This window comes from Semicossyphus pulcher, unplaced genomic scaffold (genome assembly GCF_022749685.1).
Source record: "Semicossyphus pulcher isolate SPU_LCO1_2020_fin unplaced genomic scaffold, fSemPul1.0.p SCAF_7, whole genome shotgun sequence".
Classification (NCBI taxonomy): Eukaryota; Metazoa; Chordata; class Actinopteri; order Labriformes; family Labridae; genus Semicossyphus; species Semicossyphus pulcher.
The window spans coordinates 7106907-7125277 of NW_027211748.1; the positions used below are offsets into that span (position 1 = coordinate 7106907).

General features: G+C 42.3%; 1 protein-coding gene across 1 annotated transcript in view; it reads left to right on the forward strand.

The window, feature by feature from the left end:
• The first annotated feature begins 271 nt into the window (after positions 1 to 271).
• gng12a (guanine nucleotide binding protein (G protein), gamma 12a) overlaps positions 272 to 18371 on the forward strand; it is a 31683-nt gene continuing 13583 nt past the window's right edge. Inside the window, exon 1 of the mRNA XM_069685282.1 lies at positions 272 to 625. The gene's annotated coding sequence lies outside the window, so the exon portion shown is untranslated. The remainder of the gene's footprint in view (positions 626 to 18371) is intronic.

The window sequence follows — 18371 nt, forward strand, 5'->3', positions numbered from 1 at the left end:
TGAAGCAAAGTGACATTTTGTTGCTGTTAGTAGCAGTCAAGTATTGTAGCATGTAATATGGTTAAGCAATTATACCTAGTATGCATGGGAAATGTAGTTATATAGTATTATAATGTACAAAAATATAGCACAGAATAAATGAAATTAGATTTCTTACCTAATTTTGCTTACCAAACCTTATTTTGAAAGTCTTGTCCGGAAGTAGTATTTTAACTGTAGCTAGCTTGGCGCTTGTGAGCATCCGCTAGTGTTTCGGTTGGTCCGCCTCTCCTCCCGACTGAACTCGGCTGTTGTCGACTCGCGAAGCGCCCAAGTGGAGGAGGAAAGGGAAAGGTGAGGAGGGGGACTGGTCGTAGTAGGAAGGAAAAAAAGTAAAGAAAAATTAAATATTAACACCAGTCGTCAGCAGAAAGTGAAAGCGGGGCGAGTCGGCAGCTTTGAAGACGCCGGTGAGATCTGTGTAGAGCTGGTTTTCCACAGTCTATGGTGTAAACAGTGTAGTTGTGACATTGCGCTGTGAGCGACAGAGCAGAGGGAAAGGTCTCCTCCCAGTCTGTTGACGGATACAGTTCGGCTTCAGTGAAAGGAGACACGGCTAGACCTGACTGTACGTTACCCCGGCCAGGTAAGACTGCCATGTGTCGATGAACTGTCACACTAATAGCTGACATAACGCGCTTTTACCTGAAGCAACAGTTGGTCTCAGTCTGCTCTACTACCAGACATATTGAGTGTGACTGCTACCAGCTTTCATCCGTTTATGCAACACTTCAGTGACACAACAGCAAATTTAAACCTAACAGTGTTTCATTTTCCTTATCTGTGACTCCAGTGACCTCTCACTTTAATTTGAGTGTCACTGCTTCATGAATGTTCAACAGGTGATAGCTCGAGCTCAGGGGTTACTCAGCAGCTCACTGCTGTCTGGGCCTTCTGCCCTGATTATTCCCCACAGGCCCCACCTACTGTGTTAGCCACATAATGACTTACTCTGGAAAGTAAACTTATTATTGCAGAGCTGAATAACCCTTTCGCAGATATGTAAACCGGCCACTTCCTTCACATTATGTAACGGGTAATCGCTTACAACAATGCCAGTGTGGTCCAACATGAACCAATGAGATTATGGAGCTGGTGAGATGGTTTAAGTGGAGGCGCCACACAGGGAAGATGTTTACATGGACCATCAACAGCGCTGTTGATGTCCCCCTGGCCATTAGGAGGACAGAATACAGACCGGCCATTGATAAGGCCAACTCATTAGTACCCCATTCACCGCCATCAAAGCCTCCTCTCAACGCCCATCAACATGAGTGGGTCGCACCACACACACTGGAAGCTGAGGATCACACATTTCCTGCATTTCAAGACAGGAGTTTGATTAAGTTTTATTCTGAAGGAGCTTTATGACAAGAGGAAGAGTTGTAGCGATACTAATACCAGTGTCGATATCGACCTCCAATTCTCAATTAAGCAGTATCGGGTATCTACAAGTACGGCAGTCAATTCACCGATCAGATACCATAATTTATGAGCCCTTTAAAAAATCAACTGTTCAATCAGCAGTTCGAAGCTAGCAGAGAGTGTAATGTGAGTCAAAGCCAATGACTGTATATAAAGATGGAGGATGCGTCTCTGTCTACTCTCATTGTACAAAAGTGAAGCCAAAATATCTGTGTGGCGGGCGCTGCCATCTTGCGCTGGTGACGTTTTTTTAGAGCTAGAGACTGGGAAGTGGAACCGCGGTGACAATGTCCCGCCCCTTCTGCTAACCAAACCACACACCTTAACTCACCAAAAAAACCCAGAATATATCCCGCACGTAACAGCATCTTGTTGATCTGCAGCAAATATTCACGGGTATGGAAATTCAATGACTGTAATGATTGTTTTAGTTCCATTTCCTCTCGCCGTTCCTCTGCTCGGCTACTCAGGAAGAGAACGTTGCAGGAGCCGTATTTGTCAACAGAGCTGCCAGTCATGACGTCAGAGCCCTTTTTACAGCATCAAATAACTAATTAAAACTAAACTTGTCAGAAAAATGAACACTTCACTGTTTTATTAGAAATGAAGATGGTGACGTCCATGAGCAGCTGCCTTGTCTAATGCTGTCAGATGTGGTCATAAGGCTGTCTGCTGCAACAAACACTAGACCCCCTTTATTAGCAAAATCACTGCAATTTTATCTCCTTTCCTTATGTGAATGGATGAAACAGTCCAGTTCCTCAAATCATGAAGTTATTATGATCTTTGTTGAATTTAACGATGAAAAAAGTGCCATTTTGAGAGCAAAAAGTCCAGTTTTTAAACCATGGGCTGAATTTGAAGTTGTGAGAGTCGGTCTGCTGGGATTGCTGGCAGGATTTAAGGTGACGTGTGATGCATGTAAATTGATTAGTAACAGGAGGAGGGGGTTGAGCTGGTGGAGATGGGAACAATGTCTTGCTTAAGGCAAAGGCTTAAAAAAAAACAAGGATATGGTTTGGAAACTCCCTGTACAGCTCGAGATTAAATGAAGGATCGATTTGAGGCTCTTTCCTCTGTCTCTGTATGAGTTTGACTTGTGTAACAATGGATGAACTGTTGGGATCATGTGGATAGGAAGTGGCACACGCAGCAATGCTGTAATACCTTATGGCTGCTCTGGAAGCGGCGTGCATCTCCTCTGACACAGAATGCTGTCGGGCTCGATCGGCAGCTCTGTCGGGGACTTCTTGACAAGCAGCGAGGAGGAAGACGAAGGGCTGACCTGGATCTGTTTCCTCATAGCGCCGTGTGTGTGTGGATTTCCCCGCAGCTCTCAGTTTGTAGAAGTAGTAGGAGTAGGAGTGTGTGTTCGTGCCTGTGCGTGCTTGTTTCAGAGTCTTTTGTGGGATTGCACTACTTCCTTTCTAGGCTGAGTGATTCACATTTCTCGACATCCTAACGCACAGCTAAAGTATATGTTTCTAAAAGTATCTAAAGTACATGTTTCAAACTCTTTACACTGTAAACTCGCTCTCCTCTCTCTGTTTCTGACTCTTATAGTGATATTCAAACTACATACTCATTAAAACACGGATGTTTCTGTCATGCGTGTTGCTGGGAATAGTTTGAATCAGTTCACATATGAGGCAATGAGTCGTTTAATCACATGAGTTATTTTTTTATTTTGTACATGGCAGGATTACTGTACAAGTTGAATAAATAAATGATAGATATATTTGATCAGTCAAGTAATTGTTTAGGCAAAAAGGTCAAATATTTGCGGAGTCCAGCTTCTTAAATGTGGAGAATTGCAGCTTTTCTTTCTCACTTCGATGGTAAATAAAAAGTCTTTGTCCAACCAACAATCCAAAACCCAAATTAAGCTGTTAATCTTTTTTTAATCTATTTCTGAAGAACAAAAGTTAAAACATGTAGGTCGGAGTTGTGTAAGGATGCACTGTAGACCTTAGAGGCTGTGTAAAGGTGTGTGTGTGCTTGTGTGTTTGTCTGTGTGTGCGTGCGCGTGTGTCTGTGTGTGCTCAGTAGTCACAAGGCCTGGCCTGCAGTGGTTTGCTTGAATTCCACCCCACCCAGGGGCAGATGTACTGAGAGGAGCGGTGGTGACAGTACGGATACACAGTCACACCCATCTGTTGGTTTGGCAGCAGAATCACTTGCTTTCACCAAATACCAGGCGTTACTGCGTGCTGACTTTACTGGCTCCAAATAGAAGCACTCACAGACACATCTTTTCTAACAGATGTTTTTTTAACTGATCACAAAGTACAGTTATTATGTTGCTGCTCAGAGGTACAGATGATGGTACATTTGGCCTCAGGAAGGAAGGCGCTGTCGGTGCTCATGTCCTAATCAGTTCAGCATCAAACTCTGATGTACACGTGTGTCAAGCCAAGCAGGAAGTGTTGTCATAGCAACCATCTTAGACTGGTAAGAAATGTGGTGTAAGCAACCCAATTTCCCTTCGTCCCCTTTAGTGTCTGAAGCTTTTTCAAGTCTGAATCATCATCATGTCACGGTTTCTCTCTCTTGTCTCCTTACGTTAAAGCTTTAACAGTTTCCATCTTGCAGAGCTTCGGTAGTTGTTCATCACTCTGATTGGAGGTGACCTTTGACAAAACAGAGAGGTTGAAACTGGCGTCTCCACCCAAACAAGGAGCACCTAAAATCCATGTGGGAGGCGTAACCAAGGAATGCTTGATTACCAAAACTTCCTCCTCACAGCGACAGAGCTCATGTTGAAGCCCCAGAACCGTTCAGGTTCACGATTTCACTGTAAAAACAATTCACTCACACTCGGGATAGATTCTGTTTCCTTCATGATTTTGGGTTTCCACTTCATGTTAGATGATTTGGAACTCAATCCTCAAAAGGAAACCACTAGAGCGGCTGCTTTTAAATCAATGAATCGGCCCATATTAGTTGATTAGCTCAAACTTACATCTTCATCAAACCAGCAGCACAAGGACCTAAATATCCTACTGACAATAATATGAAAGAAAGAAAAGCAGACCAATGAATGTTAAGATATTTTAAGACATCAAGTTGTTGTTGACTTATCAATTAATCCTAGAGACACCTGCATCATTATTATTGTTTACATGGCAGTTGAGGTTTCCTGTGGTTCGTTTCAGAAAGAGGGTTTAGTGGAAACCTCGGCATCGTGGTAACTTACTATGGTAACTGTGTCTGTGAACCTAACCTGGTCGGGAGCAGGTTTTCTTCAGGAAAGTCAGAGTTTGGCTCTGTCTCCTCCCTCTAGAATATAAAACCCTCATTCGACTTCCTCATTCATTCAGCCCGTCTCACGCGTGTGTTTGAGCGGTTACCGAATTAAAAGAAGAAACGTTGCGTCTCTGTGCTGCTCTGACCGCTTTGCAAAAGTCTTTTATAATTATGATAAAAAAAATCAAAAGACAAATCTGTGTCAAAGTCATCATTTTTAGATTTTCCAACACCACTGCCGAGAGTGCTGAAATAAGTCGCCGTAAGTTATTGGATTTTTTTTTTTTAAACTAACACAATTCAGTTTAATCAACATGAATTATAATGTATGTGAAGTCAGCATCATGTTAGGGATAAAGCTAATGCACATTAAAACAGCCACTGAATGATATTTGATTTGTTTAATATTTAAAATATGATTGAAGTGAGGTTCAGCCATGAGCCTGTCTGAGCCGCACCTTTGAGTGATGTTCTGGTATTTTATTTTTAACTGCTTCCATGTACGGTTTTTTCTCCCGCTGCATTGCTCCTAAATTAATTTAAATTTTAGCTTCCGGTCGTGATTAAGTATTAAATAAATAGACCAGTTCAAACATGCAAGTTTACCTGAGCAGCAGTTTCTTCCCACGCTGCTTCTCTCTCTTTTGCAGCTGCAGCCGTGTTACTTTGTTTTTCTAAAAACATGCTCGTATTCACTGAACGTCCGCGTGAGGATTTCGAGCTCCACTGGTGTGACGTAGGAGGACCTCTTTTTGTGTACCGTTGCCATGGTGAATCGTGGTATCGGGGCTCCATTAATGCTGGCTTTTTACAGGCAGCGTGCACGCACCTAACTCCGGCTGAACCTACTCAGAGTTGATTGAACTAACTCTGATCAGCTGTTCTGGAACCAAAAAGCCAGGGAATTTTAACTCCTAGTAAGTCAAACCACAGTCCGGGGTTAGACTGAGGGTTTGTTGAACCTCCTTTCTGATACTACTGCAGAGTCATGTGACCCGGGTCTGAATGCTGATTGGAACCTTTCCCACAAAGCAAAAAAGCAGGGTGTTAGCGGGTTTTTTGACCAGTGGGAAAGCGGCTTTACATGTACAAATCAACAGGTTACAGTGGGACAGAGTAAACAACTGAACTCAACAGCGCCATCTGAAGTTTGTAGTTTAATAGTTTTACTTTGTGTTTAATAGTTTTTTTAAGCTCCAGAGCAATACTAAACTTTGCGTAAGCTTTAATTAACATCATATAATCATCATATAATGACTATCGACCAATCAGATTGCAAGATATTTAGTGATCTGATTTTAAATACTGCATTAATTAATTTTTTTTCTATACTTGCATTTTACTTGTGCATGCATATGGAGAACAGTGTAATTTGTGTCAAAGAGCCCTCACAGTGCAAAAATAATAAAATAAATAAATAATAAAACTAGCTCTGTGTTTACAAACCTAACGCTGAGGCTTTAGTTTGCTGCCCATGCTGAACACTTCTGTCCATCCTCCACTCTGATTGGATGGAACGGAGGAAGCAGATAAGATAGGTGTGTTTGGAGTGTAAACTATGTCAAAGGTTGAAGTTCTTCATGGACGCTGATCTGAGGTTAGATTTGAAACTGTCATTCAAACTGTCATGTTTAGTAAATGAGCCCAGAAGCTGCAGCTTGTCAGTATCCATGTGAAACCTCAGAGTGTAAGATTCACAGGCGGAGCAGGAGTGTTGGCAGGAGACATGTTGGAAAATGAGCTTCTGTGTCAAATTCAAATGCTGTTTTGTTGCACTGCCTCAATCTCTGAGCAGTGTCCAGGCCACATGTAAGAGTACAACTCAGGAAAGTTAATGAACAATTGGTCATTTAAAGCTCCTGTGAGGAACTTTCAGTTTGTGTTGATTTTGGCGCCCCCTGTGGACAGAGTCCTAACTCTTATCTCTTTGCTGATTTTGTCCTGCACATGTTTAAGAGGTGTTTGTTAACAAAACATCTCACCCTGCTTTCTTTAACAGTCACATGTATCGCTCACTTTAAATGTTTGCCCTGGAAAATGTAAACAAAGGCAGTTTATCACTTCTTCTGACACCTACCCCCCCCGCCAGCAGTTTCAGACATTAAAATAACTCTACAGAAATAATCAATCTTGTTGCTGATGGTCTGGTTTACTTTTGTAACTCGTATAGAGTAATCAGAAATAATTTCTGTCTCTTTCATAATCATCGAAAAACTCATCACAGGAGCTTTAAAGAGTCAGTTACAGACATCTGAGAAGTATAACAATACCTTAGTTACACGTCTTAGATAGACCAAAGTATTTTAATAAACAAAAACACACATACTTGTGTTTCTTGTATATATATAACTTATAATGTGTATGACTGAAATGTTAAATCAAACAAGACATTTATAAATATTATCTTATTTATATGTGAATAGTGTTAGTGTTTTTTCCAATAACAAATATCGATATACTTGATATATACTCTGATATTATTAGGGATGCATATTATTGGCACGTTATCGGTATCTGCAGATTATGGCCTGAAATGACATATCGACATCGGCAGATATGTCATTCTTCTGCTGATATTTTTCGCTGATAAAACAACGCTTTAAATCTGCCTTAATGCTCGATGATTCCCTAAAGCTTGACGTAATGCTACGACATTAACTCAGTGTGCACGTGCACTGCCTGCACGCCTCTTCCGTCAAGTGTGAAGAAGGGTGCAAGATGTCTGTAGTTTGGCAGTGTCCGAAATGGACAGCAAGGTTGATTTCATTTTATGTATTTGTTCAGTGCAATAGCTAAAATTTGCCCTCGTTGTGGCTCTTGTCAGAATTGTCTCCTGAGCATCATCCGAGTCTGACTAAGTTGTATGAATATATCAGTTTTATTTGAAAGAAAATGTTACATACAAATAAATATGGCATTTTGTACATAACATAAGTATAAGTACTTTTCTTATATTGCCCAGTGAATGTGTACATTTTAAAAAGCACTGTATTATGTTGTTTCTGCATCAGCCAGTGGGCCGCTACAATAAGAGTAGGCATGATATCACTACAGGGGAGACTCGATGTTCTCTGCAATTAGGTGGAAAATAAACATGTCTAATATATCTGCATTGAAATCAGCAATCGGCAAAAAGGGTTGGAAAATATCGGTATATCGGATATCTGCAACAAAAACAATATCGTGCATCCCTAGATATTATGATTTGTGATACTGTATTGATTCAGAAACACTGTATGGATTTGTAAAAACAGTTTACATTCAAAGAGTATTGATTATCATTTTACTAATAAAGTCATGTGTAGAGCTACTACTTCAGATCATCCGGGGCTGAAACACCTTACTGTGGCAGTTTAACTAAAAACAGATTAATGACAAATTGTTGGTCAGACAAAACAAAGAATATAATAGCATGTCTCCTTAAACCCTCTGGATTTTGTGATGGACATTTTTCACCATTTTCCAATGGTTTCTGGAAGGACTTGGCTGTGTATATATATGTGTGTGTTTTCTGAGTGTAGGGCTGTGGTCAGACTGGAACAAAATGTATTGAATGAGGGGGGCAGGGAGTACAGGCTTTGAGTGGTGTCAACAGAAAGTCTATTTTAAGACTCATTGTCATCTTCAAACTGTCACATGCAGAGACGTCTGTCGTCCACCTGCTGTTCAACTTTACTCTGTGAACGAGGAGAAAGGAGGGGACAGCTGCTGCAAACTGACTGTTACTGTTACTGAGCGTCCCTCTCACAGATCATCAGGTCTTAGAGAACACAGTGTGTGTGTGTGTGTGTGTGTGTGTGTGTGTGTGTGTGTGTGTGTTGAAGGTTTATGATTTGTCCTCTTTAATGGACGTTTTTAGCAGCATTGTAATCATTGACAAATGTAGATCTAATCAAACTGTGAAACAGCCCTTTGGTTCTCAAATTGTCAAATAATCTGCAGTACCTTCTTTCTGCCACATGGTGGTGCACTGTGACTGTCCTGTCTCCCTCTAGTAGCTGTCTGTTTAAAGGTTCAGCAGTCCCTCTTACACAAAGATGTAACAAAGGGCTTTGGTGTGCTTTAAACTGACTGTGAGGAGATTTTAACTGAAGTGTCTTCTTGACATTTTCAACAAAGGATTCAGAGTCAGTGAGGTGTTTGACACGTAAAAGACAGCAAAAGGTACTCGGCATGCACATTACAGGACCATCAAAGAGATGAGTCCATAGGGGTCAACGAAATCGACATGATGAAGGTTCCTCACAGTAACTTTAAGTCCCTGTGCCCTCGTGGTGCCAAGCTGAAATCCTAACTATGTCGTTTCTTCCTCATGACATTTAACCCCTTCACCTGTCTCCCTCTCACTTGTTAACACCATCTGTTACTTTGGCACTGCCAGGTGGTCCAAACACACTGTTAGATTAAACTCACCCATTGCTCTCATTACTCTTTGTTCTCTTAAGAGAGGTTATGACATGTGTGAGTGTCTGACAGACGCCTCTGCTCCGTCACCTGAGTCCGTTTTCAGTTATGTGTCCACTGCTCCGATTGCGTGCGTGCGTGTGTGTTTAGATCATGTTACTGTCTGTGTTATTACTGGAAGGACTCTATAGTAACCGACAGAAGCAGAGAGTCAGTATCAGACAGGGCCGACAGGTGAGCTTCACTCTGTAGATGATCTGCTGTTTGTTAGCAACCTACCTGTCGTTACAACACTTACAGTGCTGCTGCTGCTGCTGCTGCTGCTGCTGCCGCTATGATAATGTGCTTTTTAAACGTTGTAACCAAGTGCTTCAGAGAGAAAACAAGGCGCATGCAGACAACAAAAGACACCTAGTGCAGAATAAATGCAAAAACAATTAATGTAATTTGAACTTTATTTGAACGTTTGCAAAGCTTAGAATAAGAGCAACATATAAATCTAATGGAAACTGATAATAAAGGTCTGTCCATGCCAGAAACACTTGTCCAGTTAAATATTATACAGATATCAGGTGGTGACTTGGTTTACACGATTTACAGACTGACATTTACAGGGTACTGTATGTGTACTGTTATTATCTGTCATTTTGTTAGAGTTGAATTGCTTTTGATGTATTCTTAGTTGTCTTACAGTTTATGTATCTGTACTTAGTCCTGGCTTAATTGTGCTAAGTAACCTAAATTTCTCCTCTGAAAGATTATTTTATCTTATTTTGAAAATCATCTCATCATTTCCTCAAAATTGTTGTTTACTTTGAAATCTCTTAGTTTTGTGATATAATGCGTCCTTTACGTGTTCTTCTCCCCATGCATGCCTCTCACTAGTGCTGGGCGGTATGACTCACAATCAGTCTTTGATATAGGTTTATCGCAGGGGTGGCCGATATGATATTAGTTATATTCCTTTTGGTGGGATCAGTATTATATTGCGGTATTACAAAATGAAAAGATACTCTACTTAAAACATGACTCTAGCTCTTTTTGCTCTATTGTTAATGTAAGGGAACACATCAGTGTGTTTTCATGTACATATAAACAATTAACAATTATACTTATTTTCTATTTTACAACACAAAATCCCTCCTACTTTAACCACACTTGGTTCAGCAACTACAAATAGACTTGTGGGCTGCAACTGGGTTACTTGTCACCTGCCGTTTCTAACAGTGTTCAAACACACAGTGTTCTGTGTGCTCTGAGGAAGAGATGCTCTCTGTGATATCAGACGGACTTTTCCTGTAGTGCAGTTGTGGGAAACGTGAATGAAAACCAAAACATTTGTGTTTATAACGGTATTGAGGGTATTGCAAATGGCAGAAGGTGACACCAGTGACAGTGTGAAACCGGTATACCGCTCACCCGTACCTTTCACGGTAAGTGAAACCTACTGTCACTGACAGCCTCTGCATGTGATCACAGTTATCTGTATGGAATCAGTAGGAATGTTACAGCCGGCCATTCAGTTTGACTGAAACAACTGAAGTGCTTTGAAGTCCTCCCACTCACAGGAAGACACACCTTTAGTGAGGACACAAACTCTCCTCACTTGTGTTATTTCCTCAGACATACACCAAATTTCATAAGACTGTTGCCCAAATATGGTCGCATCCTGTCCGAGCTGGAGCAAGTCCAGCCGGTGTACAGTTAACACGCTTCCTGTCAGACAGGTAAAAGAGGAATAGGAGGAGATGTGACCTCGCTTTCCTTTTGTAATGTGTTAACAAATCCTGAATACTTGCACCATGACTGTGTGTAGGGTTGTTAGTGCAGCTTTTAAACCAACTTGGAGAAACTTTAAGATTCAGCAGAAGCGTGCATATTCATGTTAAAGGCTGCGATTACAAATGAATCATTGATAAGGCTTATAGTGACTCAGCTGTTTGTGTGTGTGCAGAAACAGTGTCACTTTGATGGATTCTTTCAGTTCTTTAGCACCCTTTATGAGCTTATGGGAAGTTTTCTGGCATCCCAAACAAAGGCCAGTGTGTGTGTGTGTGTGTGTGTGTGTGTGTGCTTCCTCGCTGAGGCCTAGTCGGGACGCTAGAAAGAAGCTGGACACCTGTGGCATAGAAGTGTCTGTGCACACATGTTGGTGTTTTTGAGGAGAAACTGCACCCCTTTTTTAAACTCCTCGGGCCTCAAAGTTTTTGTCTGAAGCCACACTACGTTTCTTTATCCAAACAGGTGTCTTAGACTCTCACAATCACCGCCTGTCTCCTTGTCCACAGTGTCTCTATCAGGTGCTGCATTCACACCCTGTCAAACGGACTCATGTTTAAAGAGCTCCATGTCTTTGTCCGGCTATGATTTACAGACTCTGTTCTGGTGCACGTTGGAACAAGGCCTCACATTTTGTCCAGGAGTAGTTCTCGTACAGTGGCTCCTTGTGCAGATTACCTCTCTGGACTGTAACAAACAGGCAATGTTCCCTCTGCACGGGCGTCTTATTGGAAAGCTAGACCGTTATCTGATCGTGTGGAGCCTTTTTTGGTCCTCACCAGGAGCAATCAGCGTCAGAATCTGCAGACTTTTCATAATGACTCCATGTGGAAAATATGATTCTATCTGTGCTTACACACATCCCTGTAGGTTAAAGACTTCACCACAGTGCAGTTGTTGTTTGGCCTTTTGCAGAAAGACGCACTTTAAACCAGCAGCTGTCCGTGCTAAAAAGTTGCAGAAGAAGCAACAAATACTTGTTCACAGTCCTTTTTAAGATAAACTGTCTATATTTATGGCACAGGTGGACTTGCTGACCCCGCATTTGCCCCCATGTGCAGGGAGATGGATAGAGCATGAAAAGAGAGGAAGTAAAAGGAGATGAAGGGAGGATGAGGAGGAGGCAGACATCATTTTGCAGAGGAAATGGCCTCAGTGTGACCCAGGGGGTGAGCCTCTTCCTCCAGCCGACACGTCTTTGAAACTGTGAGATGAACAGTGGAGGGAGGGAGGAGCAGCCATTCATGTGGCTTCTGATTAATAGTAACTCAGACCCCTTTGTGTGTGTGAGTGTGTGTAGGGGAGGGGGTTTGTAAGTCAATCTGGCTGTGTGTAAGTCAATGCCTCTGTCTGAGAGTGTCTGCCTTCTTGTTGTATTTTAAGTGATCATTTAAACGTTCATGCCTCGCTGTTTTAAACGTCTTGTGACTGAATCAGTTCTCCTGCTTTAACTTGATTCGTTTTGTTTCTTCTCTCTCAGAAATGCACCGGAGAATTGTTCTTGAATGATGCAATAAGGGCGAAGGGAATTTCAGTTCCTCTCCACGTCGCCCTCTCCATCCTCTCTGGAAATCTACTCATGTGTAGAAAACAAAACCAAAAGTACTTCAAGTGTTGTGATTAGTGATTCAGTGCCCTGCTGTCACATCTCATGTTCATCCTGCAACATCTGAAGTCACCTCAGAGCTGTTTCCTCTTATATGAGGGGACTTTTAGGGATTTTTTGCAGCAATGACATTCTTTCGTGTAAGCTTTGAGGCTTCAAGGAAGCTTTCGCTGTTAGAGAAAATGACCCTGATCATGTGATTGGGTTATCTCAGCTGGCAGCAGCATGACTTTAAGGATGACCATGTCCATCTGTGGGTGAGCTCATCCACCACTCTGATCTCGATATATATCGGTACAATGATTGGATGGATTGTAGTGAACAGACAGTAGACATTCTTAGTCTACAGAGGATGAATCCTAGGTATGAGTTTTCCTCTCGTGACACCAGCAGGTTGAAGTTTTCACTTATCCTGAGAAACATGTCTAGTGAACAGAACTTGGTGCAGACAGTCATGCTCCCATGATGCTATAATCATTTTGATCTTGTTGGTCCCCTGACTATTACTCTAGCTCCACCATGAGGTTTACATTTGTAGCTTTGATTGATACATTTCAATACATGGATCGCATGAAGTTCAGTAAAGACATTTATGTCTCTCAGGATGAAGCCCAACCACCAGATCGAGCTCTCACAGTTGCATGGTTGCAGGTTTTTGTGTCTTAGTTAGGAAGCCTCAGTTAGAAACGATAGATGTGAAGTGTGCAAGAACTTGTTATTTGGAAGGCAGGGGCTGTCTAATGAAAGAAGCTATCCAGTTGCATTATGGGAAACGTTGAAGCCAGTGTTTTTGAGTTTGACCCAATCCATGAACTTGTGTCAGGATATTTCTGCCTCAGTTTTAACCATTCCTTGTGTAACACTTAATCACAGAGACCTCTTTAATTGATCTTAAATATAACCTAATCAGTATGATCAATATAAATGAATCAATTCATGACACTTTCAATACATTTCTTCTAACGTACACAGTGTCCTTCTTCTATCTGCAGCAGTTGATGCTTGCTGTCCTGCTCTGTGCCTCATACTTTCTGTTCTCGGCCTTTCGTCCTGACCTCATCTCTCTTCCCGCTCAGCTCTGAATGAAACAGCGCTGAAGACCTTCAGCTCCGTCATAAAGCACTCATAAAGCCGGTCACCTGGCCCTGTGAACAGTGGCCCAGTCAGTGTGTGCAGAGTTTATTGTGCAGGGATGACCTGATAGTGCTAATCAGTTTGAAATTGGCAATTAGATTTGAACACTAACTTCAATGCAGCTGTGTCAGTGCTCTAATAATGTTGAGAATTTGCATTTATCACAATGACTGTTGCATTTTTAGAACTTTACCTCGAGGAATTTGGCATCAGCAGTTTTCACTCTCTTTTTTAGACATTTTCCACAGACTCGTTCCTGTTTCTGTGTGTGTGTGTGTGTGTGTGTATGTGTGTGTGTGTGTGTGTGTGTGTGTGTGTGTGTGAGAATGGGTTACTGAAGCGGTCGTGTGCAGTATCTCATGACATTCCTGTAAGTGTCTGTTTGGTAATGTTCCTCCTTGCCTGCAGATAATGTGGATCATTCGGTCCTGAGCTACACACAATCGGTGCTGAAGATAAAGACACGATGAGACCATGTGACTCGTCCTGTAATTATCACACACTTCCTGCAAGTTAAAGCAAGGCTTGGGTGTTTTACCCTCCTTTCTGTATGATACTACTGATCAGTCACAAAGAGTCTTGGAGTGTATAATTATTAAGATTTAATTGTTTGAATTAAATTGAAGTCTGTCTCTCATATCCTCTGTGATGTCTGTGTTGTGTGATCCCTTTACCTCGTCTCGGCACAGAGAGGACACAGAAGTAATCGACACTGCTCAGACTCTAGAAAGAAAACGATACCTTCACTGTCCCGGCCGGTCATTTGCACTCTGACCTGCGAGGACAAAGGTCGGCAGTCTGTAGACAAATAAATTTCACCCTCAGACCGACACTCCAGAGTAAGCGTAGCTTCTCAAATATCCACCGATTTAATGAGGTGGCACTGTGCCGTCCTGCACAGTGGGTGGTAGGAGTGCTTGGATTGTGGTGTCCGTTATATCTGCTTTCATAAGTAAAAACTGTTGTTGCAATATCGAACAAAAACAGACAAACTTTACGATAACACACTCAAAAAACAATATGTGGACATTTCTGCATAAACTCTTTCACCTGTATCGACACATTTACTCACATGCAGCTCTATTTATCACGCAACGTACAAACTTTTATAAGGCTGTCATGTGTTCTCTCTGAACTGATGACAGGTCAGCACGTGGTCTCTGTTTATTTTGGATTTTTTGCCTTCCGGGAAATAGACCTCTTCTAAGCACAGTATGGCTGCAACTAAGTGACATCTTCACTTTCTTTTCTGTTTTTTATGTCTACACTGATCCGGCTGGTTCCTCTGAATCACACAGCAGACTCTTATTTCACTGGTTGATGATAAATTAAAACAAACAGATAAATGTACATGATAAAAACAGATGATCTGTGGTCACCTTCAGACAGTGCAGGAGAATGTTGCTCGGCAACAAAAGTCCAGTTTCAGTTCAGTTGTGGAACTGGTTGAGTTGGTGGAGCAGAAAATAATCTGTTGATGATTATTATTTTTTACTACTATGTGCTGCTTGTGTAACTGTTGTATAAAAGCAATATCACACCGTGGTCGTGATGTTATACTGAATATCAGCACGGCTGTGCCCATCTGTTCAGTACAACATCACTCCTTCTCATGTGATGTTGCTTTAATATGGGTGAGTTCTTTGAGTCACTGCATTTTTCGAGACTTTAATATTAAAAAAGTTAATATAACTGCCTTTCTTCAAAGCGCTTAATGTCATCTTCATTTAAACCTCCACTGGCGTCCTAACCTTGTAGTAAGAGACAAAAGCAGGTCAAGGTGACCAATCACAGTTCCCGTCTCTTCCACACGGTGTCTCTGCAGCTGCTGTAGGCCTTGCATGTATTTAGAAGCACACGTCAGCAACAGTGGCTCCACACAGGCTCCAAAGACATGCTGTAATCCCTTAATGCAGAACTAATAATCCATCCTGAAGGCATTCTGCTGCTCTGAGAGGGTTGTTCTTTATACTCTGCTGTTGTAGCTGTATGATTGTGTGAGTCTGTCTCACGTTGAGTGAAGGGACTCCACAGCTTTGTGTCTCTCTGCTCCTGGCAGTTGAACAGGGGATCTTCCACATTCAGCTGTGCATGCTTTGTGTGGGACATTCCTGTGATTTCCCTAAGTGGAATACTTAGTGAAATCCAAGTGGATATGAAAATGAGAAGTGAATGTTTGTTGAACTTTTCCAGCTCTGTTAGCTTTCTGTCTGAATCATCAGCTGCCTGCATTTCTCCCTCTGATCCCCTTTGTCCTGTTTAACAGGGTTGGTAGCTTCTATTGAGTTCATCTATTATCTGATTCATCGCTGCCGTGCAAGTCTATTACACGGTTTAATTAATTAAGTTTCCATGGAAGGATATCAAACATATTGATCTAATTTAATACACAAAGATTGTGTAACTTTGACATCATCTTTAATTTCCTCGACAACGTTGCTAATAATAATAATAATGTGCGTGTACATAAACATCATAAAGACACATGCAAATATCAACTGCACACAAATGGACTTTGCACCTTCACACACACACACACACACACACACACACACACACACACACACACACACACACACACACACACACACACACACACACAGTCTTTGTCTCACACATGCACACACTCCCTATCCGTATTTATGTCACCCTCTGACTAATCCCATTTCCTTGTTTGAAAAACAAACGCACTTTTACGACCTTTACGTTGTTTTCTAATGAGCTGCGTGACGTCCAAACCATGATCAATTATTCCCTCCGTGCAGGCTGCCGCTTAACCCTTCAGCAGGGGGGAGGGACTGAATGATACACAACCAGCAACACTACAGACCTTTGGCCTCGTCTCTTCCACCTTTAGCTGCAGTATGAACGCACATGTGGTCGGACGGGCTCAGGGGTGGATGCTGGAAAGACTGAATACGTCTGTTTATTGTTCCACATAGGCAGGGCCGTGTTGGGTGAGAGATGGAGATCCATTGTGTGGTATCTCTGCCCTCGTCATGAATAGCAGCTTTCAGAGGAAAGAGCGACTGAGACTAAACTCACAATAGCTTTAAGTTTTATGCGTTCCTGTCGCCGGCTGCAGATTTTTGGCATGCAACCAAACGCAACATACACACAGCTGCACAGCCTGCTTTCCCCAGCTGAACTCTCTCCCTCTCCCTCTCACACACAAACTACTCTTATCTCTCTCGTCTTTTTCTACAGGCCTCCGCACCACCGCTTCCAGCAAACTCCACTCGGCATGCACTAAGCTTTCTTTTGTGCATTTTTTTTTTCACAACAATGCCGGTTGTTTTACGAGGGGCAGAGCAGAGAGACGCTGCCTCTCTGCCTAGGTCGCCCGTGTCTCCTGCATGTCAGCCTCTGTGCGTCTGCAGTGACGTCTGAGGGGACATTATCTGCAACAGGCCTCTGTTTGTTTTGGGCTGCTCTTGGCCTGATAATGGCCCATTAACAGGGAAACCAGAGGCTTGCAGGCACCTTCAGTGGAAACTGCACAGACCCTGCTAATCTGGATGATACCCAGCTGGCATTCATCTTGGTAATACTTAGCTTCTGTAGGAGCAGTTTGTAGCTGAAACCGCTCCAACACAAACCTGTTGGCTATTTTTAGTGCATACTTTAGCAGCTGATGATCTCCGTCAGGCGCTGGCTGACCTCTGCGTCTGTTTTTGTGTTCCTCCCAGACGGCTGGCATCCTGTGTGCGTAAAGCCGGAAGGTTGTGTCTGAATATTTGTTGAGCAGCAACAAAGTCTTTCACATAATTGGCTCACTACCTCCGCACCTTCCCGTGGAAGGAATGCAAGGAGCTCAGTTGACGTTTACATCAATGGAAAAGAGCAACATGTCACATTGGTGTCACCCTGTGCTCTCAATGTCAGACTTGTGCCTCTTGCAGTTTCTCCTTGTCATATGTCACTGGATGTCCCTCGCAGGGCTGCACAATAAAATTCAGTTTGATCGTCATCGCAGTATCAACACATGTAACAAATCCCAAAAGTACGGTGGCCGACAAGGGCAATCGTGCTGCAACAGCCCAAACGATTTCCATTAGAGGATATGTGCTACAAATTCAAAAACACTTCCAAAACAAATGCAACGACGGGAGCACGCTGCAAAGGAAGAAACGTGCTGCAAAATGCAGAAACAAATGCATTAACATCAGACGCGCTGCAAATCTAGACAACCCAACGGAAGGGCTCCAGGCCTGTGAGGGGCGCTCAGTGCAACAGGTTTATTATTAACGGGAACACGAGAGAGGGAGACGAGACAGTGACTTTATTAATTATCAGACTTTGTAATGTTAGAGGCCGTCTTGAGAAATAAACAGGAGGCACTGAGAGCGTTTCACGAGGTAAAATAAATACATCTACATTCCTCTGTTGCCTTATTTGCAGCAGCAGTGTTGTTTTTCACTGTAAAAACGTTTTACATATTTATCATCGCCTCTTGTTTAAACGGTCTGACTCCAAACCGGACAGTCACCTTAAAGTACAGCTAACTGAACAGCTAACAGAAGCTACAATTAGCAGCGGCTACTTTAGCATAGCTATCAGGAGCCATTTCTCCTGATCAACATGCATTCGCACCATCTGGCCAATCACATGAAACCCCAGCTAGCCTCAAGCTGCCCTCAGATTGATGTGTATATTTTGTTAGCGACTATGACTTTAGCGCAATGGTTGAGGTCTTCTGCATATTAGAGGTGTTAGAGGTATTATAATGTATAATGTA